Raw genomic sequence first — 21105 nt, forward strand, 5'->3', positions numbered from 1 at the left:
AGCTGAGCGGTCTGTGCTCTATGGCAGCTTCTCACTAGCTAGTTACTTACACAAGGGAGTATATATATTTCAGAGCCACTCTCTTGGTTTGTCCCACCTTCCCCTCCCCCACTCTGTCCACAAGTCCATTCTCTACATCTGCATCTCTACTCCTGTGCTGCAAATAGGTTCATCTGTATCATTTTTCTAGATTTCATATGATATAGATAAATACATGTGCATGTGTTAATATACAATATTTGGTTTTCTTTTTCTGACTTACTTCACGCTGTATAACTGACTCTAGGTTCATCCATATGAACAGATGACCCAGTTTCATTCATTTTTTATAGCTGAGCAATATTCCATTGTATATATGTGCCACATCTTCATCCATTCATCTGCTGATGTACATCTAGGTTCTTTCCTGGCTATTGTAAATAATGCTGCGATGAACACTGAGGTACATGTGTCTTTTTGAATTACAGTTTTCTCAGGGTATATGCCAGTAGCGAGATTGATGGGTCATATGGTTCTTTGTACTGTTTGGCCATCTAGGGAATTTCCCATACTTTGGGGATGCAATAAACAAAAATTAAAAGGTTTTCAAAATGTTGCATTTACTGCTCTGGTTCTTTAGCAGAAATTCAACATATCCGTTTAACATCATCAGTATTTTTGTCAGAATTGTTACTATTTCTGTAACTTTCCAAAACTGCATATGCTATGAATGATCAGTTCAACTTTATTTTTTCCATTTTTGTATATGATTTTGCAGAACATGGGTTTTTTCAAAAAACCATAAATTGTAATAACTCTGTCAACTAGTCATAGCTCTTTCCTTCTTCCATGTTCTCCTTCTCCTTCCAGTCTCCTATCAAATCCAGTCTTACATCAATCACCTCACATCATCTACCATGTAGAGAGATAGGTCTTAAAGATCTTCTAACATGTTACTTCCAGGAGAGACAGCAGACTGTATTTGACATTTGAAGTGACTGTTTATCATGACAAAGCAACGCTATGTCTCCAAAGGAGTAGCCAGATATCAAGCAAAGGATTTTAGTTCTCATACACACTGAAAATAAACTAAGGACTGTTTCTTCTCAAAAAGGCTTTCCAGGTGTTCAGAGGGAAAGATTCCACCTGCCAATGCAGGAGACACCAGAGAGGTCAGCTTGGTCCCTGCGTTGGGACGATCCCCTGGAGGAGGAAACGGCCTCTCACTCCAGTAGTCTTGCCAGGAAAATCCTATGCTGCCCATGGTATCACAAAGAGTCAGACACAACTGAGTACACACATCATTTCTAAAAAAAAGAGTTACTTTTAAAAGCATTTGTGTGTAGAGGAAACCATAGAATTTGAACACTCAAGAGATAACAGCAAGTCATTCAATAGCAAATATCTTTCCATTTCATAGCTCATACCCCCAGGCTACCCAGCATTTCTTGGATAAACACAGTTTCACAATCTTAAGACACAATGCATTAGTTTCAAAGAAAATGGTTTAATTTCACAAGGTACTAGCCTAGACTCAGAAGTATTAACTAGCTAACAGTCTGTGAAGTCTTAATCCACAGGCTGCTATTAATGAAGTAAATAGCTTATGAAGTAAGTTTAGTGACAGTTACTTCTTACAGAGAAAAACATGCTAAATATCAAGGATAGTACAAGCCTTCTAACGATTATATCTAATAAATGATCAGTTAATCAAAAAAAATCAAGAAATCCAAATATTCTTCCTATATATTGTGTGTGTGTGTGTTTTTATTATTTAAAACATACATCTGCATATGTCTGCATACTGTTAACCAAACTTTTGATGTAGGGCCAAGGCCTTTTCTTTGAGCATGGGTCTAAGAGCTGATGGAGTTTCAAGTTTTCTTTCTGGCATAGGTTACATTCATAATACACATCTACAGTTACCTACCTGCAGTTTCTGGTTTCCATTTCCTAAAGTAGAGTGGGATGCTTCCAGAATGAGCTAAATGCAAATTCATTCTAGATTTAGTAATTTCCTCTTAGATTCTTACGACTATCAGTAATTGTAAGCCTAATTTAAAACCGTTTCTGAAGCATTCAACGTAGTATTTTCAAAGAAACAACTCTTTTGCCCTCATGTAATATTTAATTGTAACATGATCACAGTACATATACAACTGGTATACACAGGTTAGAGAAAAGACAATGGATTTTTGGAAAACATAGTACTCACTGGTGAGAGAACTAGATGGATAAAATAGACACCCAGCATATAACAATATGCTGTGGGTGACATAATGTTCTCCTAAGGAGATGGGGGAAGTTGGTGAATCTGGAGGAAGTAGAAAGTCAATTAAGTTCAGGGTTGTAAGAGAATATTTATTGTCATCTGAAAGTATTTAATCTTTAAATACTTCAGTTTTAGAATAACTGAAACCCAGATGGCACCCAACAGCAGTGACAAGGAACTTCTACAGAAGACATACAGTTGAAAGATAATATTCAAGATTTTCTAATCTCAAGCCTTTATGTAACAGAGAAGTACATTTTAGCTCAAAGAATACAGGTGACTTTTCCAAATTCAGTCAGCTGATTAATAGTGACACCAAAAGTCCTCACTCCTTAGTCAACATACAGTTCAGTTCAGTCTCTCAGTCACGTCTGACTCTTTGTGACCCCATAAACTGCAGCACTCCAGGCCTCCCTGTCCATCACCAACTCCCAGTTCACCCAAACTCAAGTCCATTGAGTCAGTGATGCCATCCAGCCATCTCATCCTCTGTCATCCCCTTCTCCTCCTGCCCTCAATCTTTCCCAGCATCAGGGTCTTTTCAAACGAGTCAGCTCTTTGCATCAGGTGGCCAGAGTATTGGAGGTTCAGCTTCAACATCAGTCCTTCCAATGAACACCCAGGACTGATCTCCTTTAGAATGGACTGGTTGGATCTCCTTGCAGTCCAAGGGACTCTCAAGAGCCTTCTCCAACACCACAGTTCAAAAGCATCAACTTTTCGGCGCTCAGCTTTCTTCACAGTCCACCTCTCACATCCATACATGACTACTGGAAAAACCATAGCCTTGACCAGACGGACCTTTGTTGGCAAAGTAATGTCTCCGCTTTTTAATATGCTGTCTAGGTTGGTCATAACTTTCCTTCCAAGGAGTAAGCATCTTTTAATTTCATGGCTGCAGTCACCATCCACAGTGATTTTAGAGCCCAAAACAATAAAGTCTGCCACTGTTTCCACTGTCTCCCCATCTATTTCCCATGAAGTGATGGGACCAGATGCCATGATCTTAGTTTTCTAAATGTTGAGTTTTAAGCCAACTTTTTCACTCTCCTCTTTCACTTTCATCAAGAGGCTCTTTAGTTCTTCTTCACTTTCTGCCATAAGGGTGGTGTTATCTGCATATCTGAGGTTATTGATATTTCTCCCAGCAATCTTGATTCCAGTTTGTGCTTCCTCCAGCCCAGAATTTCTCACGATGTACTCTGCATAGAAGTTAAATAAGCAGGGTGACAATATACAGCCTTGACGTACTCCTTTTCCTATTTGGAACCAGGCTGTTGTTCCATGTTCAGTTCTAACTGTTGCTTCCTGACCTGCATACAGATTTCTCAAGAGGCAGGTCAGGTGGTCTGATATTCCCATACCTTTCAGAATTTTCCACAGTTTATTGTGATCCACACAGTCAAAGGCTTTGGCATTGTCAATAAAGCAGAAATAAATGTTTTTCTGGAACTCTCTTGCTTTTTCGATAATCCAGCAGATGTTGGCAATTTGATCTCTGGTTCTTCTGCCTTTTCTAAAACCAGCTTGAACATCTGGAAGTTCACTGTTCACATATTGCTGAAGCCTGGTTTGGAGAATTTTGAGCATTACTTCACTAGCATGTGAGGTGAGTGTAATTGTGTGGTAGTTTGAGCATTCTTTGGCATTGCCTTTCTTGGGATTGGAATGAAAACTGACCTTTTCCAGTCCTGTGGCTACTGCTGAGTTTTCCAAATTTGCTGACATATTGAGTGCAGCACTTTCACAGCATCATCTTTTAGGATTTGAAATAGCTCCACTGGAATTCCATCACCTCCACTAACTTTGTCTGTAGTGATGCTTCCTAAGGCCCAGTTGACTTCACATTCCAGGATGTCTGGCTCTAGGTACGTGATCATGCCATCATGGTTATCTGGATCATGAATAGTTCTTCTGTGTATTCTTGCCAGCTCTTCTTAATATCTTCTGCTTCTATTAGGTCCATACCATCTCTGTCCTTTATTGAGCCCATCTTTGCATGAAATGTTCCCTTGTTATCTCTAATTTTCTTGAAGAGATCTCTAGTCTTTCCCATTTCATTGTTTTCCTCTATTTCTTTGCATTGATCACTGGAGAAGGCTTTCTTATCTCTCCTTGCTATTCTTTGGAACTCTGCACTCAAATGCAAATATCTTTCCTTTTCTCCTTTGCTTTTTGCTTCTCTTCTTTCACAGCTATTTGTAAGGCCTCCTCAGACAACCATTTTGCCTTTTTGCATTTCTTTTTCTTGGGCATGGTCTTGATCCCTGTCTCCTGTACAATATCATGAACCTCTGTCCATAGTTCATCAGGCCCTCTGTCTATCAGATCTAGTCCCTTAAATATATTTCTCACTTCCACTGTATAATCATAAGGAATTTTATTTAGGTCATAGCCGAATGGTCTAGTGGTTTTCCCCACTTTTTTCAATTTAAGCCTGAATTTGGCAATATGAAGTTCATGATCTGAGCCACATTCAGCCCCCGGTCTTGTTTTTGCTGACTGTATAGAACTTCTCCATCTTTGGCTGCAAAGGATATAATCAATCTGATTTTGGTGTTAGCCATCTGGTGATGTCCATGTGTAGAGTCTTCTCTTGTGTTGTTGGAAGAGGGCATTTGCTATGACCAGAGCATTCTCTTGGCAAAACTCTATTAGCCTTTGCCCTGCTTCATTCTGTACTCCAAGGCCAAATTTGCCTGTTACTGCAGGTGTTTCTTGACTTCCTACTTTTGCATTCCAGTTCCCTAGAATGAAAAGGACATCTTTTTGCGTGTTAGTTCTAGAAGGTCTTATAGGTCTTCATGGAACCATTCAACTTCAACATACAGGGTGCTGGTTATTCTCTATTTACCTCCGTCCCACCTACAATTACTTTCTTCTCTCTTCTGGCAAGATCTGTGCCACAAGAGGCATGTCTCCACTGAGTGTATCACCAGCCTTCCTCTTCTTTTGGCTCCCAGTTGGGTTTGGATCGTGGGAGGCCCTGAGACACTGAGGGGATGAACAGAAAGTGTCTAATTCTCCCACCGCATTTCATCACAGTTCCAGCACGTCCTTCTACATTATAATTTCTGTCAGCAGACAGCTCCAACTTCCACCAGGTGCTGGTAACAACACCTAGAAATAGTCACCGCCTTCCAGCCTCCTTACCTTAACTCCCTCATGCCTCAAGTTATAGAGCCTAAATCCTCCCCACTTCTCAGCATACTGCCCCTTCACTAAATTCTTTTCTGTGAGGTGCCCACTTCTTAAAATATCCTGATGTTTTATGTGTTTATTTATTGACTGAGAGATCCTAGTTCCGCAACCAGGGACTGAACCTAAGCCCCCTGCATTGAGAGGTCAGAGTCTTAACCACTGGACCACAAGGGAAGTCCCTGTGAGACTCTTATAAATGTGCCAAATATTTCTTTCTGGATCCTAGTTATAGGACCAGTTATCACTATATGATTCTCCAGTCATATTTTCCCCTGCCCTGAAGACACGAAATCTTCACTTTTTAGAATTTACACCAGCACTTTAAAGGCAGCTAATGCAATATCTTGATTTTATCTTGTGTTTTCAGACATTTCTTTAGGAAGTGTTGTAGCCTGGATTTCTTTGGGTTTATCTACTTGGGATTCTCTCAGCTTTTTGAACATGAGGGTTTATGTCTTTCACCAAATTTGGGGAATTTCCAGTCATTATCTCTTCAAATAGTTCTCTGTGTTACTCTGTCTCCTCTCCTTCAGGGACTCCAGCCACCGTTGGTTATCATCCTGTGTGTTCCCCAGGGGGTTATTGTTTTTGTTTTTTTTTTTTTTCAGTCCATTTTCTCTCCTTTGTTCAGACTGGGGAAATTCTATTGATCTGTCTGAATACTTGAATTTTAAAAAAGAGAGATGTGAGAAAATCTTATTAGAAATATATGTCTGAGGCATTTCCCTGAAAATTCATAACATACTTTTTTTTCAGAGCTCTATAGACAACTAGATTCTTATTTTCCTGTCATGTTGCCTTTGCAGGAAGTAGCTCCAATTTTATTTCCTTTATTGATCTTTTCACAATCTGTACTGATGTTGTTTACAGGCTTTTAGTGGTTTCTTTTCTGCTTCCTTCCCTGGGGAGCCAGCTTTCAAGGGCAGGGACCATACCTTGCTCACTACTGGTTTGCATAGAGTTGGCTCTCTGCAAATATCATTATGAACAAAAAGTGAATAAACAGAGCTACTACCCCTTATATATCCAAGGAAAAACAACTGGCAGGTCCACATATTTTACTGATGGGGCTGAAGTTGGACCAAGAAAAAGATAACACCCATGTTCACAACCTGGGAATTTTAACCTCCTGGGGTGTGTAACCTCCAAAAAGGGGAGCCCACTTGTAGCCCGTCTTACCCAGATATGCCGAGAAGTCTTAGTAAAATCAAATTTAACTGGTATCCAAAAATTGTTCAGACTAAAAGATTAAAACAAATCTTTAATTCCAGTATGTTGAGGAAAGATGGAAGAAGGTTTAGATTCATTGCTGTTGTTGTGTCCGACTCTTTGCAACCCCATGGACTGCAGCACACCAGGCTTCCCTTCACTATCTCTTAGAGGTTCATTGAGACAGTGATGCTAACTAACCATCTCACACAACAAATTCCTTAAAAGCCTTTCCCCCTAACTTCCTGCCCCATCATTTCCCTTGCTGCTCTCTCCTATATTGCAACACAGTCCACCACTTCTCCCCATGTACCCCCACAAGTCCCCAAAGCCCTCCTCCACACCAGATGGCATCATAAGTTCCCTCGCCCTTTCTTCTTGCCCTCCTTGACATCATCATTTTTCTTCTTCTCTTGCTCTGCATACATTTTGTATTCTTTTTTTTTTTTTCTTTCTGGTTCTTCACTCTCCCATCACCCTGCTCTGATAAACAAGGCCAAGAAGCTCCCTGGAGAGGGCAGAATCTTCCTTGCTGGTCAGTTTGAAGAGGAGATCACATTGGTGGAGGCACAAGAAGGGATGCTCACCCTGGAAGGAAAGGGAGGGAGGAGAATGCCGTGCAAGAGAGAGGTAAGAAAAAGCAAAAACGAGTCCCTTCCCCACATCACAGTGACATTCGGACAGACAAGGACAAGATGCCATTGTAACTGTACCTGCTGATTCATTTCACAACTTTGCTTTCTCTCCCCTCCCTAGCCACTCCCCTGTCCTCCTGGCATTTCCCCCTCTCTGTTGTTTGGTCCAACAAGGTTTCAGTCAGGGCTTTCCAGCCTCTGAATGATAAGAACTATGTGCTGTGGGCTCAGAACAGAAACTGCCATTTTATGTCCTCGCTCTGAAGTAAGAAACTTAAAACACAGCCTAGAAGTATTTATCTCACTGTTGAAGGTAATGATGTAAAAAAGCTTAAATGAGGGCTTCCCTTGGCGGCCCAGTGGTTAAGAATCTGCCTTGGCTGGGGATATGGGTTCACATCCCACATGCCACGGAGCAGCTAAGCCTGTGCACCACTACTGAGCCCGTGCTCTAGAGCCTCGGAGCACAACTACTGAGCCCACGTGCAACAAATACCAAAGCCTGCTCACCCGAGAGCCTGTGCTCTGCGACGAGAGAAGTCAGTACAGTGAGAAACCTGGGCACCGCAACCAGAGAGCAGTCCCCACTCACTGCAACTAGAGAAAGCCCACAAGTAGCCATGATGACCCACTGCAGCCAAAAAATGCTTAAACAAACTGGCTTCAAGCTATGAAAAAGTAGCAGCAGAGTTTAGGATCCTAGGCTCTGGAGAGTGACTGAGCTATTTCAGCCCCACCACTTAGCAGTGGCCTAAGCCCCTATCCAGATGCTGAGCATCCCTGATGCCAGCTACTCTGTCGGGAAATGCAAAGGATAATATGCTGCCCCAGAGGGGTTCTCTGAGGGTGAAATGAATACTTCAGGTGAAGTGTTAAATCAATACCTGGCAGATAGTCAAGTTCAACAAACTTTAGCTGTTGTCATGGCTGTTGTTGAATCACACATAGGCTGACTGATCTTATCCCAGAAAACAGGGAAGTGTGGGTTTATGAAAGACAAACAGGCCAAAAAGGGCTGGGACCAACATTTGCATACCTATCTAACCAAGGGCCTTATCGAATACCCCTCAACATGTCCTAACTGGCTTTCATTCAGTCTTTGCTCTGGTTTCCATGTGAAGGACAGCAACGTGCAACTTTTCAATCACAGGAAATCATGCAGAATGTAGGGCCCACAAGACACCATGAGTTTCCCCTGGGGCACAGAGGGACAAACAAGCGCTTTGCACACTGAGAGATTACAAGAGCCCACCTTCCAGAGGGGCTGGGCCAATGGGCCCAATGGCCGGGGCACTCATAGAAGATTCCAGTCCTTTTGTTCTCTCAGACTTCCACAGGATTTAAATGGTGGGAGGTGGGGGCGGGAGGGAGGGGCCAGAGAGGGAGGGTGGCCAGCTCAAAGCTGTGAGTAAAGGCGACTTGCTATATTAATCCATGTGACTAATCCAGCATGCTAAGGAAGAGTCTTTACAGAATCGAAACTTGCGTGGTTTTGATCCAGGGAGATTAGAAAACACTGCTGCTTTTACTTGCCAGTGCCTCCTTGGCTTTGTGCTAGAGCTGTATTCTTCGGAGTCCAGTAGGAACAAAGGAGGAAGCATTTCTGTGAGCACGGGGAGCACGGGCACGTTGACAAACGTCCTTCTTCCCCTCCCCTTCTGGGAGACCCTTCCTGAATTTCCCAAGAACTAAGCCCAGGGTTTGTGTTTGCATCATTTCCCTCCAAAAGCCAAACGACTGAAAATTCCACCCCTCCTCCGCCCAGTGAGATTTCTGTCAACCCATGAAAAGTGGTTTTCACCCAGGCCTGGGTGGATGGCAGATCCCACCCCAAGCTCTTTGCAAGACAGTGGTGAGAATGGGGCAGAAGCTTTCAGGATTCCAGTGGGAACCATGGCTTCTTCAGGAGGGCAAGTAGCCTGAAAGCGTCCTGTCAGAATCCGAGAGTTTTCTCACATGTTTTAGTGTGAGAAGAACGGGAGCCTTTGGAAATGGCAGAGAAAGAGCAAGAAAGCCTTCAGGAAATGCAAACTTATCTGGGCAAGGCCCAGTCAGGCTTCATCCACCTCTGGTGGGCTATGAGGCAATTCTGAAGACTGACGTGAGCTACATCTGAGTGAACAATGACATTTTGAAGCCATTTCATCTCTCCTAATTATACTTGGGAAAGTGAAAGTGGCTCAGTTGTGTCCGACTCTTTGCAACCCCAGGACTACACAGTCCATGGAATTCTCCAGGCCAGAATACTGGAGTAGGTAGCCTTTCCCTTCTCCAAGGGATCTTCCCAACACAGAGATCAAACCCAGGCCTCCCGCACTGCAGGCAGATTCTTTACCAACTGAGCTATCAGGGAAGCCCAATTATACTTGGGAGGAGCAAACATAACTATTCTCCAGGAAGCCTCTGGGGTCTATGCTACAGGGGTCTCCAACCTTGGGGAGACTTTTCCAGCCAGTGGATTGTGCTGAAGCCACCCACAGTGCCAGCAGAATGCTGGTGAGGGGTAGCAGTCACAGGAAGCTTCCTGGGGCATGTTTAGGGACTGAGAAGCGCTTCACTCTCAGTTCTAGAAAAAGAGAGAACTATGGTTTGCCAGTGAAGTGGGGAGAGTGAGGAGAACAAGACCCCAGCTCTCCCTCTCCCCTTCCTGACCCTTCTTATAGTTCTCCAGGCCGTGATCCCTAACCTACTGCCAAGACTGACGCCAGCAGACGGTGAGCTCCCAGCTGAATGTCAAGGTCACTCAGCTACTATTGCTACTGCTGCTACTGCTAAGTCACTTCAGTCATGTCCAACTCTGTGTGAGCCCATCCCTGGGATTCTCCAGGCAAGAACACTGGAGTGGGTTGCCATTTCCTTCTCCAATGCATAAAAGTGAAAAGTGAAAGTGAAGTCGCTCAGGCATGTCTGACTCTTCACGACCCCATGGACTGCAGCCTACCAGGCTCCTCCGTCCATGGGATTTTCCAGACAAGAGTACTGGAGTGGGTTGCCATTTCCTTAGTCAGTGTGAAAGTGAATGTGTCAGTCACTCAGTCATGTCCTACTCTTTGTGACCCCATGGACTGTAGCCCACCAGGCTCCTCTGTCCATGGGATTCTTCAGGCAAGAATACTGGAGTGGGCTGCCATTTCCTTATCCAGGGGATCTTCCTGACCCAGAGATTGAACCCAGGTCTCCTGCATTTCAGGGCAGATTTTTTACCATCTGAGCCACCAGGGTTCATAAAAAAGCTGAAAGACTTCACTGTTAGAAATAACTTTACACTCCCCTGACTTTCCTCACTGTTGTTCCCCTGTCCCCAGCATGGTGCTTGGTGCAGAGTCAGCATTTAATAAATATTTGAACTGTGTCATAGAACTCATTGCCCTTTGATAAATTCCTAATGTCTCTACTAAATTATAAGATCTTCAAGGATAATCACATTGACAGATTTATCCATGCGTCCCCCTTCCCCCACCAACACCTAGCAGAACATCCAGAACATGGTAGGTTTTTAGTAAGCGGTGCTTGACTCTGTGGTCTGTGGCACAATCTGCTTACATGCAGTCTTGTCATAGGGATCTCTGGACAGCATGACTTGTGTTTGCACATGTGTGTGTATGTGTTTGTGTGCATGGACAGACACATACTCTTGTCTGCACTTACATCTATACTGGCATACATGTGGGGTTTCCCTGGTGGCTCAGATGGTAAAGAATCTGCCTGCAATGCAGGAGACCTAGGATCAATCCCTGGTTTGGGGAGATCTCCTGGAGAAGGGAATGGCTACCCACTCCAGTATTCCTGCCTGGAGAATTCCATGGACGGAGGAACCTGGTGGGCTATAGTCTATCAGATCATGTACGTATCTTGCTCTGAAAGGAGCAGCCCCAAGGAAAATGAGAAGTGGGAGGCCATAAGTTTTGGCTAGTTATCAACCCTACTATCTGCAATTTTTTAAAAATATATATTTCTATAACATTCTGCTGACTGACCCTCTGGGTTTGCATCGGTTGATTGAAAATACTCAAAAACAGATAATAGGTCATCCGGTCTCCTTCTCCTCTTGCTTTATGGCTCAGGAGACTGATCCAGAGAGGTTAAACAGCTTGCCCAAGGTCACATAGCAGATGATGGAGCCAAGGCCTCACATTCTCTCACCTCCTTGAGTCTCAGCAACCTAGTTTGAGCTCTATGACTCTTGAAAACCTACTTTTGCTAAAGTTACCGAATGGTCCTAGTTATCAAATTAAATGAGCATCCTTAGTACATTTCTTTTTGTCTTTCTTTACTATTTTATGCCAACTCGACTCTCCATCCTGTTGAAACCCATAACCTCCTTTAAACATTGCTAACAGTCATGCTAACGGTCATCAGCCATTTGATGGGGGACAGGCACATTCCAAGAACTTTGTTTTGTGGCCCTTATCCCTCACAATGAACTCTAGGAGCAGATATACGACTGTCCCCATTTTTTAAAATTTATTTGGCTGTGCTGGGTCTTAGTTGCAGAACATGGGATCTACTTCTCTGACCAGGGATTGAACCCGGGCCCCTTGCATTAAGAGAGCAGAGTCTTAACCACTGGACCACCAGGAAAGTCCCATATTTGTCCTTATTTTAACTTAGGAATACTAAGGAGAAGTGAGGATAAGGAACTTGGCCTAGGTCACACAATTCATCCATGGTTAACTTGAAATTTAAACTCAAAAGTCGGCCTGTGGATTGGGTACTTCCCACCACAATTAGGAAGCACCAAGGAAAGTGAGAAGTGGGAGGCCATAAGTTTTGGCTAGTTATCAACCCTACTATCTGCAATTTTTTTAAATATATATTTCTTTTTTTTTTTTTTTTGACTTGTTATTGAACTTTTTTTTTTTTTTTTATTAGTTGGAGGCTAATTACTTCACAACATTTCAGTGGGTTTTGTCATACATTGATATGAATCAGCCATAGATTTACACGTATTCCCCATCCCGATCCCCCCTCCCACCTCCCTCTCCACCCGATTCCTCTGGGTCTTCCCAGTGCACCAGGCCCGAGCACTTGTCTCATGCATGCCACCTGGGCTGGTGATCTGTTTCACCATAGATAGTATACAATATATATTTCTATAAGATTCTGCTGACTGACCCTCTGGGTTCTCATCCGTTGATTGAAAATATTCAAAACCAGAGAACAGATCATCTGGTCTCCTCCTCTTGCTCCTCCACAACTGTCAGCTCCTGCCTCTTTCTCACCTTTCTTGGTCACATGCCTTCTCAGTTTCTCTCTCCTTTCGTGTCCCTAAAATATTATCCCTCTGAGTTCCAGTCTCAGCCCTCATTTCTTTTCCCCACTTTTCATCATCTAATCCACTCTCAAGACTTTCTTACAACCCCTGTATGATTCCATAACTTTTTCTCAAGCTCAGACCTCTACTCTAGGTCACAAACAAATAAAAGCTCTATATAAAGGTCTACTTCAATATCTGTATCTACTAAGGTCCACTGCACAGAATGGTGTCCTTTCCTAATTTCTGCTCAGTTCAGTTGCTCTGTCATGTCACTCTTTGCGACCCCATGGACTGCAGCACGCCCGGCCTCCCTGTCCATCACCAACTCCTGGAGTTTACTTCTGCTCAGCTGATAAGAAATTTGGTTTAGATTTATGATATTCCAGTATTTTTTCTCCTCATGCCACTTGGGTTTGGTTTATTTAAGGCAAAAATAGCAAACTAATCCCTCCTTGTTATTTTAACGAAAGGTATATTTGTTGCTTTTAACCAAAGCAACACACACTGCAAGAGGAACATGCCACCTGTCAGCTGAGGCAAGGTCCCAAGTGCTCATGGGGTCAATTGAGACTCCAAAAACTCCTTCTTCATCACTACCATCATCTTGGGCCTGGCAACTGATCCCATGATCATGGTCAGAAATGGAAAATCAAAGGCTGATTTTGATTTTGGCTACAGCCCATGAGGTCGCATAGAGTTGGACACAACTGAAGCAACTTGGCACACACGTAAAATAGACAACTAATGAGAGCATACTGTATAGCACAGGGAACTCTATTCGGTGCTCTGTGGTGACCCAAATAGGAAGTAAATCCAAAACACAGAGGATATGTGTATACATATAACTGATTCATTTCACTGTACAGTGGAAACTAATGCAACATTGTTAAGCAACTCTACTCCAATACAAATTAATTAAAAAATTCCCAGATGATTTGTATATACAATAAAGACATAAAACACACTTTCTAAAGAACAAAATATCTTTCCCATGGTATATGAGGCTGATCATGACCCACCATCTATTTATCCCTTTCCCAAACCCTGATCTCACAGGGCTCTCTCTGTGGTCTGTTTGACAAATTAAGGAACCTGGGGCATCAAAAATCTAAAGAGCCCCTATATATGCTGTCCACAAGAGACCCACCTCAAAACAAGGGACACATACAGACTAAAAGTAAAGGGCTGGAAAAAAAATATTTCACGCAAACGGAGACCAAAAGAAAGCAGGAGTCACAATACTCATATCAGATAAAATAGACTTTAAAATAGAGGCTGTGAAAAGAGACAAAGAAGGACACTACATAATGATCAAAAGATCAATCTGAGAAGATATAACAATTATAAATATATATGCACCCAACATAGGAGCACTGCAATATGTAAGGCAAATGCTAACAAGTATGAAAGGGGAAATTAACAATAACACAATAATAGTGGGAGATTTTAATACCCCACTCACACCTATAGACAGATCAACTAAATAGAAAGTTAAAAAGGAAATACAAACTTTAAATGACACAATGGACCAACTAGACCTAATTGGTATCTATAGGACATTTCACCCCAAAACAATCAATTTCACCTTTTTCTCAAGTGCACATGGAACCTTCTCCAGAATAGATCACATCCTGGGCCATAAATCTAGCCTTGGGAAAATCAAAAAAATTGAAATCATTCCAGTCATCTTTTCTGACCACAATGCAGTAAGATTAGATCTCAATTACAGGAAAAAAAACTATTAAAAATTCAAACATATGGAGGCTAAATAACACGCTTCTGAATAACCAACAAATCATAGAAGAAATCAAAAAAGAAATCAAAATATGCATAGAAACTAATGAAAATGAAAACACAACAACCCAAAACCTATGGGACACTGTAAAAGCAGTGCTAAGGGGAAAGTTCATACCATTACAGGCTTACCTCAAGAAACAAGAAAAAAGTCAAATAAATAACCTAACTCTACACCTAAAGCAACTAGAGAAAGAAGAAGTGAATAACCCCAGGGTTAGTAGAAGGAAAGAAATCTTAAAAATTAGGGCAGAAATAAATTCAAAAGAAAAAATCATAAAAATAGCATAAAATCATAGCAAAAATCAATAAAGCTAAAACCTGTTTTTTTTTAAAGATAAATAAAATTGACAAACCATTAGCCAGACTCATCAAGAAACAAAGGGAGAAGAATCAAATCAACAAAATTAGAAATGAAAATGGAGAGATCACAACAGACAACACAGAAATACAAAGGATTATAAGAGACTACTGACAGCAGCTATATGCCAATAAAATGGACAACCTGGAAGAAATGGACAAATTCTTAGAAAAGTATAACTTTCCAAAACTGAACCAGGAAGAAATAGAAGATCTTAACATGCCCATCACAAGCATAGAAATTGAAACTGTAATCAGAAATCTTCCAGGAAACAAAAGCCCAGGACCAGATGGCTTCAAAGCTGAATTCTACCAAAAATTTAGAGAAGAGCTAACACCTATCTTACTCAAACTCTTCCAGGAAACTGCAGAAGAAGGTAAACTTCCAAACTCATTCTATGAGGCCACCATCACCCTAATTCCAAAACCAGACAAAGATGCCACAAAAAAAAAAAAGAAAACTACAGGCCAATATCACTGATGAACATAGATGCAAAAATCCTTAACAAAATTCTAGCAAACAGAATCCAACAGCATATTTAAAAGATCATACATCAGGACCAAGTAGGCTTTATCCCAGGAATGCAAGGATTCTTTAATATCCACAAATCAATCAATGTAATACACCACAAACAAATGGAAAGATAAAAACCATATGATTATCTCAATAGATGCAGAAAGAGTCTTTGACAAAATTCAACATCCATTTTATAACAAAAACTCTCCAGAAAGCAGGAATAGAAGGAACATACCTCAACACAATAAAAGCTATATATGACAAACCCACAGCAAACATTATCCTCAATGGTGAAAAAGTGAAAGCATTTCCCCTAAAGTCAGGAACAAGGCAAGGGTGCCCACTCTCACCACTACTACCACTACTATTCAACATAGTTTTGGAAGTTTTGGCCACAGCAATCAGAGCAGAAAAAGAAATAAAAGGAATCCAGATAGGAAAAGAGGAAATAAAATGCTCACTGTTTGCAGATGACATGATCTCTACATAGAAAACCCTAAAGACTCTACCAGAAAATTACTAGAGCTAATCAATGAATATAGTAAAGTTGCAGGATATAAAATTAACACACAGAAATCCCTTGCATCCCTATACACTAACAATGAGAAAATAGAAAGAGAAATTAAGGAAACAATACCATTCACCATTGCAACAAAAAGAATAAAATACTTAGGAATATATCTACCTAAAGAAACAAAAGACCTAAATATAGAAAACTATACACTGGTGAAAGAAATCAAAGAGGACACAAACAGATGGCGGAATATACCATGTTCATGGATTAGAAGAATCAATATTGTGAAAATGACTATACTACCCAAAGCAATCTATAGATTCAATGCAACCCCTATCAAGCTACCAATGGTATTTTTCATAGAACTAGAACAAATAATTTCACAATTTGTATGGAAATACAAAAAACCTCGAATAGCCAAAGCAACCTTGAAAAAGAAGAATGGAACTGGAGGAATTAACCTGCCTGACTTCAGGCTATACTACAAAGCCACAGTCATCAAGACAGTATGGTACTGGCACAAAGACAGAAATATAGATCAATGGAACAAAATAGAAAGCCCAGAGATAAATCCAAATACCTATGGACACCTTATCTTCGACAAAGGAGGCAAGGATATACAATGGAAAAAAAGCACCACTCTTTAACAAGTGGTGCGGGGAAAACTGGTCAACCACTTGTAAAAGAATGAAACTAGAACACTTTCTAACACCATACACAAAAATAAACTCAAAATGGATTAAAGATCTAAATGTAAGACCAGAAACTATAAAACTCCTAGAGGAGAACATAGGCAAAACACTCTCCGACATAAATCACAGCAGGATCCTCTATGACCCACCTCCCAGAATATTAGAAATAAAAGCAAAAATAAACAAATGGGACCTAATTAAACTTAAAAGCTTTTGCACAACAAAGGGAACTATAAGCAAGGTGAAAAGACAGCCTTCAGAATGGGAGAAAACAGTAGCAAATGAAGCAACAGACAAAGAATTAATCTCAAAAACATACAAGCAACTCCTGCAGCTCAATTCCAGAAAAATAAATGACCCAATCAAAAAACGGGCCAAAGAACTAAACAGACATTTCTCCAAAGAAGACATACAGATGGCTAACAAACACATGAAAAGATGCTCAACATCACTCATTATTAGAGAAATGCAAATCAAAACCACAATGAGGTACTATTTCACACCAGTCAGAATGGCTGCTATCCAAAAGTCTGCAAGCAATAAATGCTGAAGAGGGTGTGGAGAAAAGGGAACCCTCTTACACTGTTGGTGGGAATGCAAACTAGTACAGCCACTATGGAGAACAGTGTGGAAATTCCTTAAAAATCTGGAAATAGAACTGCCATATGATCCAGCAATCCCACTCCTGGGCACACACACCAAGGAAACCAGATCTGAAAGAGACACATGTACCACAATGTTCATCGCAGCACAGTTTATAATAGCCAGGACATGGAAGCAACCTAGATGTCCATCAGCAGATGAATGGATAAGAAAGCTGTGGTACATATACACAATGAAATATTACTCAGCCATTAAAAAGAATACATTTGAATCAGCTCTAATGAGGTGGATAAAACTGAAGCCCATTATACAGAGTGAAGTAAGCCAGAAAGAAAAACACCAATACAGTATACTAACACATATATGTGGAATTTAGAAAGATGGTAACAATAACCCTAAATGCAAGGCAGAAAAAGAGACACAGATGTATAGAACACACTTTTGGACTCTGTGGGAGAAGGCAAGGGAGGGATGATCCAAGAGAATAGCATTGAAACATCTATATTATCAATTGTGAAACAGATCGCCAGCCCAGATTTGATGCATGAGACAAGCGCTCAGAGCTGGTGCACTAGGATGACCCAGAAGGATGGGATGGGGAGGCAGGTGGGAGGGGGGTTCAGGATGCGGAACACATGTAAATCCATGGCTGATTCATATCAATGTATGGCAAAAACCACTACAATATTGTAAAGTAATTCACCTCCAACTAATATAAATAAATGAAAAAAAAAAAAATCTAAAGAGGCAATTCCCCATCTTCTCCATCCTGGCCACCCTAGAGCCTAGCACAGTTCCTACCTCACAAGACACATGCTGAATCAAACTGAACTGGATCAATGTACCCTTTAAAACATAGATTTCTGAAATAATACAGCACTACATTCATATTGCATCTTTCATCCGGGTATGGTCTAACCGGAACATAAAGCAATGCATGAAGAAAAGACAGTCAGTGTCATGAGCTAGATGCATCTTACTGCTTCAAACATGGAAGATGTCATCATGGGGCAGGGGAGGTGGGGACATGGTCCTGTCTGTGAAATCCTTGCTGCTCTCAGTTAATTTACTGCCTGAAGTGAAACCCATGCTCTATATATTAAAGCACAACCCCCACCTTTCTTTTGTTTAAGAAGAGCAAACTTTCACCACAAAGATACAAGAACAACAAATATTGATCTTCTTGACGGATGGTACACCTCACGCCACAGGCCACTCAAGCATCTGCTCGTTACCACCCAGCCCTCCCCTTTGTGGGGAAATCGTGCCAAGTGGCCTCCTGTGTTAAGCGACTGCAGATCGCAAATATTTAAAAGAAATAAATTTCTCTGAATGAAAGCACCTTTCTTTGTTCTTCAACCCCCTCTCCTCCCAAGTCATGTTGATTCTGGGGCTCTGCATACTGCCAGCACCTGGACTTTCAATTGTTTGCTTGCCAAGATCGCTGCGGTTTCCTTGCTTGGTTTTAGGAACCATTATAAGTACAGTAGCCAATGAAGGTGTGTTTTCTTTCTCTCCTGGCAATCTGTAGGGGAAGCATGGGCTTCAGGACACCTAGCAGCAACTGTTATTAGAGTGCAAGGGAAGAGGGGTACAAAATTTGGAACTGCTCTGTCTGAGCATTGATCTCCTAGGAGGATGAGAAATGGACCACCGTTGCAGACCAAAAGGAAAGGACTGGATTTCCTCAGTAGCCTTAGTATTTGGCAGAAAAATTTTTAAACCTGGTTTTTCTGAAATCCAAAACCATTCTTTTTTTTTAATTAATTAATTTATTTTGGCTTCATCAGGTATTAGCTGCGGCACTTGGGATCTCACACTGCATCATGGGTATCTTCCATTATGGCGCAGCAGCTCTCCAGCTGTGGCTCGTGGGCTCTGGAGTGCAGAGGCTCAGGAGCTGTGGCAGGCGGAGTTAGTTGCTCTGAGGTATGTGGGGTTGTAGTTCTCTGACCAGGAATCAAATCCGCATCCCTTGCATTGAAGAGAGGATTCTTAACCACTGAACTACTTCGGAAGTTCCCAGAACCATTCTTTAACTGAGCATGAAGACTTGTAATCAGAAATAAGTATGGAATTCCAGCAAGCAGAAATTCAAATTGAGACTGAGGGTGGCCACTTAAGAATATTACCCCAAGTGTCTAAATATAAATACTGAATAAACCTACTATTTGACATTAAGCATCACCCACCATTCAATGGAGTAGAATGATGCCCCATGTGATCTTGATTGCTACTCTTAATCTCTCCCCACTGAGCTATGTTTCAAGGCAGCATTAGAGTTAAGTAAACTTCAGCCAATCCTTGTGATCAAGTTAGCGTTGATGACAAACTGGGTGTGGGGACAAATGGTCGGTGTAAAGCTTTAGCTTTACTCTTACCCAAAGCTGACTTCTCAAAGTGTTGCAGCCTCTGTTATTACTACCAATGGGAAGGATGTTTGTTACTTTTCATTCCCTATATATCTTTATTCTACTTCCAGAAACAATTATTGGGAATCTACACAGCTCAACATTCAAAAAACTAAGATCATGATATCTGGTTCCATTGCTTCATGACAAATAGATGGGAAAACAATGGAAACAATGACAGGCTTTATTTTCTTGGGCTCCAAAATCACTGCAGATGGTGATTGCAGCCATGAAATTAAAAGACGCTTACTCCTTGGAAGAAAAGCTATGACCAACCTAGACAGCATACTAAAAAAGAGACATTACTTTGTCAACAAAGGTCTGTCTAGTCAAAGCTATGGTTTGTTCAGTAGTCATGTACAGATGTGAGAGTTGGACTATAAAGAAAGCTGAGCACCGAAGAATTGATTATTTTGAACTGTGGTGTTGGAGAAGGCTCTTGAAAGTCCCTTGGACTGCAAGGAGATCAAACCAGTCAATCCTAAAGGAAATCAACCCTAAATATTCATTGGAAGGACTGATGCTGAAGCTGAAACTCCAAAACTTTAGCCACCTGATGCAAAGAACTGACTCATTGGAAAACACCCTGATGCTGGGCAAAATTGAAGACAGGAGGAGAAGGGAATGACAGAGGATGAGGTGGTTGGATGGCATCACCAACTCAATGGACATGAGTTTGAGCAAACTCCAGGAGTTGGTGATGAACAGGGAGGCCTGGCATGCTGCAGTCCATGGGGTCTCAGAGTTGGACATGACTGAGTGGCTGAACTAAACTGACACAACTCAAAATCTTGATCCATACAGTTTAAGTGAGTGATTCCCCTAAACTTCAGGGATAAAACAAATGCTCAGATCTGACACACCAGCACATTACAATGCTATTAGCTGCAGGGTTTGAAGTTCAGAACCAAAGTGATGCAATGAGATTTCATTGGGGCAACCAGGGCCAAGGTTTCACAGTAAGAGACTGCAGGGTCTAGAGTGGCTACAACCATCTCATAAACACAAGACAAATGTCTGCTGACTTTAAATTACTTTTTGGTGAGACAGCTTGAGTTGGGTGAGCTCTACTGCTTTGCCAATTCTGTCTGGTCCTTAGAGACTTGTTTTTGTGATATGAGGATCCAAATGCAGTCTGTGGTCATGGAATAGTCTATTTCACCTTGGGGAAAATGGATCAGTTCTGATAAGGGTTGTGCTGATAAGAATGATGTGCACTTCACCTTGTTGACACATTACCTAACCAGTTGAGCCAAAAAGTCCTAGGTAATTTACTCATTCCAAAAGTGAAAGATAAACTACAAACCCTTACAACTAAAATAAAGAGGTATTTTGGTCTTGCCAACATACAGTGAGCCACAGAGTAAGGAGCTGAAACCAGCCTCCCTTTGAGAGCTGGATTAGGAAGATCACCAAGGAATTACATAACAAGTGTTTTGAATTATATGAAAATCATTAAGCCAGCTTCATTTTCTTATAAAGCCTCCACAAATTATGAGAAATATCAGAGGGAACATGACAAAGCCACTACTTAAACTTAAGATGAAATTCGGATTTACATAGAATGGATTTGCACAGAGCCAAATATTTTTACGAAAATTATTCTATAAAAATCATCAACTCTAGATGTACTAAAATTTATGTTTCAAAATAATCTATCA

The 21105-nt window shown here is 41.4% G+C and overlaps 1 long non-coding RNA gene across 3 annotated transcripts in view; it reads right to left on the reverse strand.

Annotated features, from left to right (window-relative positions):
• LOC122423545 overlaps window positions 1-21105 on the reverse strand; it is a 149003-nt gene that overhangs the window by 56832 nt on the left and 71066 nt on the right. Inside the window, exon 3 of one of the 3 annotated variants that reach the window (XR_006264172.1) lies at window positions 6123-7249. The exons of the other annotated variants lie outside the window; for them this stretch is intronic. This is a non-coding gene — a long non-coding RNA (uncharacterized LOC122423545). Of the gene's footprint in view, window positions 1-6122; window positions 7250-21105 lie in introns of those variants that run through there. 3 annotated transcript variants of the gene reach the window in all.

The sequence above is a fragment of the Cervus canadensis genome, chromosome 21, assembly GCF_019320065.1.
Source record: "Cervus canadensis isolate Bull #8, Minnesota chromosome 21, ASM1932006v1, whole genome shotgun sequence".
NCBI classification, from domain to species: Eukaryota; Metazoa; Chordata; class Mammalia; order Artiodactyla; family Cervidae; genus Cervus; species Cervus canadensis.